Source organism: Callithrix jacchus, chromosome 11 (assembly GCF_049354715.1).
Source record: "Callithrix jacchus isolate 240 chromosome 11, calJac240_pri, whole genome shotgun sequence".
NCBI lineage: Eukaryota > Metazoa > Chordata > Mammalia > Primates > Cebidae > Callithrix > Callithrix jacchus.
In genome coordinates this window covers 14295596-14301595 of record NC_133512.1, presented here as the reverse complement: position 1 = coordinate 14301595, position 6000 = coordinate 14295596, and positions in this window count along the sequence as shown.

Genomic DNA, 6000 nt, shown 5'->3' with positions numbered 1-6000 from the left:
CTATTGCTGCTACTAATACTACCACTAATAGTGCTGCTGTTCCTGCTCCTGCTACCGCCGGTGCTACTAGAAATGCTGCTTCTGCTATTGCCATTCCTGCTCCTACGACTGCGGCTGCTACTACAGCTAATACTGCCACTGCCACCACGACTATTACCAGTGCTATTGCTACGAATGCTGCTACTAATGCCACCACTAATATCGCTGCTACTACAGCCACGGCTACTACTGCCACAGTTGCTGCTGCCACGGCTGCTGCTGCCATGGCTGCTGATGCTACCATCCCTACCACCGTTACTACTATTGCTGCTGCTAATGCTGCCATTGTCCTCACTGCTATTACTACTACTGCTGCTGCTAATGCTGCCATTGTCCTCACTGCTATTACTACTACTGCTGCTGCTAATGCTGCCATTGTTCCCACTGCTATTACTACTGCTGCTGCTGCTACTACAGCCACGGCTACTACTGCCACGGCTACTACTGCCACGGCTGCTGCTGCCACGGCTACTACTGCCATGGCTGCTGATGCTACCATCCCTACCACCGTTACTACTATTGCTGCTGCTAATGCTGCCATTGTTCCCACTGCTATTACTACTGCTGCTGCTGCTACTACAGCCATGGCTACTACTGCCACGGCTACTACTGCCACTGCTACTACTGCCACGGCTACTACTGCCACGGCTACTACTGCCACGGCTGCTGATGCTACCATCCCTACCACTGTTACTATTATTGCTGCTGCTAATGCTGCCATTGTTCCCACTGCTATTACTACTGCTGCTGCTGCTACTACAGCCACGGCTACTACTGCCACGGCTACTACTGCCACTGCTACTACTGCCACGGCTACTACTGCCACGGCTACTACTGCCACGGCTGCTGATGCTACCATCCCTACCACTGTTACTACTATTGCTGCTGCTAATGCTGCCATTGTTCCCACTGCTATTACTACTGCTGCTGCTGCTACTATTGCTACTCATAGGATTATTCTTTGCCAATAATGGCATGTGTCTTCATAGGAAGAGCAAATACAATTGTAGAGAAAGATGGAGAGAGATAGGACTATGGAATCAAGGAGACCAAGAAGTGGAGAGGACTCCCTGCCAAGGAATGCATTTAACCAGGACACAAACAAAGGATTTTTGAGGAAGAAATAATAAACTGTACCAATGGGGGCACCAGAATATGCTTAGAGGGCTCTTTCTCTGGGAAGTTGGCTACCTTTTTTTCTCTCCTTTATTCCCCTGGTCCTCACTTCTGGCTTTGAAGACTCCTGCCAGCCCACCTGGATGAGCTGGGTGAGAGGGTTAGTCTGGTGTGTCATTTGTAGACTAAGCTCTCTGCATGGATTCTATTTGAGAGTTTATTAATTTTGTGACATGGTATGAAGGGTCCTTGTTACCCTAGTGCAGTCCATGGCCCCACTCAGGTCATGTTCTCTGTCTACCTGTGGCAAGAGTTTACCAAATGCTAGGTGAAGTACAACAAATGAGAGCAGGCATCCTTTTCTCAAATATACTGGGTACTACAGTTTGAATCTAAAAGAAATCAACATTTCTTCTGTATAAGTGCCTAATAAAACACAGTATTCAGTTATATTTTGCAAAACTTTTTGCATGGACCTAAATAATATTTTCCTAACATGACACAGGATTGAGATGAGACTGGGGAACTTCTGACTGGGATGCTCCTCCATAATCTTTTTATAAACTTTTTGATACAAAGACATTAAATATTACTTAGAATTTACCATTTTTAAGGGAAAATTTCCATCATTAAAACAATACTGTTCATATGTTGTCTTATTTTTTGATTGTTTTGCATCTTAAATCATAGTTTCATTAATACCATGTGCCATTTTATATCTTATCACATCAGTATCCAAACGAAGTTTCACCTGGCTGCTGAGTTGTTGAAATGATCATTGTGTTGGGACACAGAGGCCTAATTTACTATTCATCATACTTTGCTGAACCATTTTCTTATTTGCAATATTTCCAAATGGTCGTTATTAAAAATAAATACTGTAATTGATAGCTGTGCGTTTTGGCTTTTCTGTATTCAGTGTTTCCGTATGTATTATTCTTGGTTTAGAGCATATTCATAGAAATGGACATTTTGGTACAGTGATTTTGAACAGTTTAGAGCTTGTGCTGTATTTTGCCAAATGATTTACGAGGAAAAAATTAGAATCGATCATGTCAATGTCTGAAAATCTCCCTTTAACTACACGCCCTTTCATTTGGAAATATTTTCACCTTTGAAATCTTTGCTAATTTGGCATTTAAAAATGAAGAGCAATTGTTACTTTCATTAGTTATTTTGCTTGCTGGAGAAGTTGGCTAGTTTTTCTTATGTTAATTGTTTCTCTTCTATGAAATGTTGGTTCCTACCCTGTTCAGATGTTGATGCTTTGAAAGCTTGAAGTCAGAATCTTCTATCTTGTCCCAGTTCCGAGATTTGGGGTCAAAAAAGACAAGATAATGTAACCCTGAACATATTCCTAGCTCTAAGGATCCCCTGACTGGCATGTGCAGAGATGCTGAATAATTAGAATGTCAAATACTTGGTCCAGAACATGAACTAGCTACAAGCTGGCCTTCCAGAAGCCCTCGGAGGAGGTCAGTCAATGAGCAGATGAGCTGATTTCAGTGGGCCTGGGGCAACTGGTGATGGAGGTCAGGCAAGGGCTGCTAGGGAAGCTTAGGGAGGGCTCACAGTGCTCAGCCCTGGACCCTGGAAGTTACGTTTGACATTTGCTTCTTTGTTCACTCATTAAGCAAGTCATTTATTAAAATAAGTATCACAGAAATAGCTTCAGGACAAGATTTTGTTCAAGTTTCATACCTGTCTAGTATAAAATCATTGTGCATAAATATCACAAATTTATACTCCTGCAGTTAGGTTTCTAAGACAAAAGTGCAATATTGATGATGTCTCCTTGACTTTTGATAAAAGTGTTTCAAACATTTTAAAATAAAATCTCTGGGGGGTGGATCAGCAATCTTGGGCTTCTCTGTATAGCAGGAAGATAGGCAGGTTCCCCTCCAGCTGGTTTTCTAAGCAAGCAGATGTTAAGCAGATTGGATTTCACAATTGGAAGCATTCTGGGAGAGAAATGGTGCATGTTTGTAAGAGACGCTGATGTTTTAGGTCACGGGGCTGGCAAAGAAGCAGAGACCACTGCTCTCTGTGCGGGCATCTGGGAATGAGTTGCTTCACTCCTACAGCTTCCTGTGTCTTCTCCTTCTTCGTAAGAAGCTTTCAACATAAGCTTGAGGGGCCAACAACCACTCTGCACTTCTCATGGCCCCTGTAGCACCTGATCTTCCTACCCTGGAATCAGGCACCCCCAGCATGTCTGGGAAGTGCACAGACCTGGATTCCAGGCCACGGCCAGCTCCTCAGCAGAAATCACCCAGCTCCTTTCATTGTGTTACTCTTGGGTGGACAGGCTTGATGTGATAGATAAGAACACGAAGAACAGACTATCTTTTTACATTTACAGTCAACCTTCATTATTCCTGGATTCAGTGATCAGGATTTACCTCCTCACTAAAATGTATCTGTAACCCCCAAACCAGTATTCTCAGTACTTTTATGGTCATTTGCAGAAAGGGCAGAGCAGTGAGAAAGTTTGCATCACCGTGGTTTCTGTTCTGAGCTGAGGTGAAGAGTGGATTCTTTGCCTTCTTTAGTAGCTCATACTGTAAGCACGGGTCCTTTTCAAGGTCTTGTTAGTTTAATGTCTTTTGTATTTCTGTGCTTTTTTGTTGGTGGTTTTTGCTGTTTAACAAGTGCTGCCTTGGGTCCCATCCCACTAGAAAGCTGTGATGCGTGGTTTGGATAAAATACTTGTGTTCGATGAACTTTCATCCATGAATTATCGAGTTGTCAGCCCTTAGTTCAATGATAATTCATCAGTAAGAGCTATTAAATAAGGTAACTCTAAGCAGAACACACATAAAACAAGGTCACGTATTAATCGGTTTATTAAAATGTGAGCAGAGGCTTACAGGAAGCTAAGCCCTCATTTCCCCAGGAGTAAGAGGGTGCTACCGTCTAATTGAGCATTTGCAGCAACTTCATAATCATAACTACTGCTAATAATAAAAATCAACCGTATCTTACATTTCTATATGGAAACACTGGTTTCCACATAGTTTGCGGTTCATCCAAACCCCCAAACTTTTAGAACTTGTAGAACTTTTTAAGAACTTTTTAGAATTTTTTTAGAACTTTTTTCTTTTAAAATTCTTTGGGACTGTTTACATGTTAATGTTTACACTTTTTCATGACAACATTACCGTTTACTTAATATTGTATCAGGCATTTTTTTTCTCATAAGTTCAATGTGTTTATGCCCCCAATATGTTAGTATTCTATTTTCTTATTTCTTATCTTTATTCTACTAATTTCTTTTATTTTCAGAACTCAAATGCAATTTGAGTCAATCCGTTTTCTCTCACATTTTCAACTATGTCTTCCTTATATTCAAAATACAATAGTGAATCATTGTATTCCTCAGAATGGGTGAAGTATTGCTGCCAATACAAACAAGCCCCAGTCTCAGTGGGCTGGAATAGTGTATGGAGCATCATAGGCAAAAGTAACTGCATCTTAGAAAAGGATTTTACCAACAAAAATAAGATGTTTTGTTTAATAAACAACAACAAAATACTGCCTCCAACCGGATAAGGACATAGGCAAGCATCCTCTTCCACTCTCCGTTCTCAGTGGAAGACTCTGTGGTTACAGAAGAACGAGCTCTCAGCAGCTCTAATCATTCGTCCCAACTGATGAATATCCCACTGTGACCCGTGATAAGAACCTGGCATCTGTCACTGAAGGCTGTGCCACCTCAAAGATTCTCCCTCGCAAGACCCAGGGCCTTGGCCATCAGGCCCAGACAGGGACTCCTTTTGTCTTCTCTCCCACTGGGCTAGCTCATTAACACTCTCCCATCTCTTTTTCTCTGGATGCTAAACGTTACTTTGCTTGCTGTGGAATGTTTAATCTCTAACATTTATATACTAATTAAGCATATTATTACGTATAGTTTGTAATAGCAACTGAGTTGTAGAGCGGCTTGAGCCGGTGTGCTCGCAGCTCTGACTGCTGAATGAATGAGATGTAACAGGGAGAAGTGCCTCCTTGGAATCTCCATGTGGCTTGTGGCTTTCGTGATTGAATCACAATCAATAAAGGCCAGACATTGTGGAAAGGCACAAACATGCATGGACCTGGTTATTTCTAACCTTGCACCACTCATGACAGGTGGGAAAGATTTATGTTTTTCTTATGCTACATGTCTATTTCAGCTTAGGTGGGGCTTTTTTTCTATGTCATGTTGACTCAGAGGTGTGAACAGCAAAGCCCCCAGTATTTGGCATGTTGTCGGTTGCTATAGCAGAGAAAAGAGAACATGGCAAATCACACGCGCACCAACTTTGAAATATTTCCACCTGGGGGTGATAAATATCGTTGTTTCTCACATTTCCTCCACCAAAGCAAGACACAGGGGCCCTGGCTTGCCTAACTTCAAGGAAGCAAGAGACTACATCCTGACTGTGAGTCCGGAAGAGAAATTCCAACACCAATGACAGCCATAGTCTGTTGTTCCAGTTCACTGTTTATACACACAAAACACACCCACCCTCTCCCCAAGAGAAACAACCCCAAGATCCCATTCATAAAGCACAGTGCAAAAGCCAAGGATGTCTGGGATGACATAAGAATTAAAGGGGCAAGTTCCCTCCCTCCTCACTGCACACACACTTCGTAATAACGGAATGAGATTGCAGTAACCTCAACACACATCCACCATGTACAAAGGGAAGAACAGAAGCACATAAAGATATCCTGGGATAAGGCAATTTTAATTTCTCTTAGACATGTATTTTGAGAGCCTGCTACTTGGGGAGACAGGGAATGTTCCCTTCATAAGACTCTAGACTTAGAATTCTGAGAGACTCTAGACTCAAGAATTAG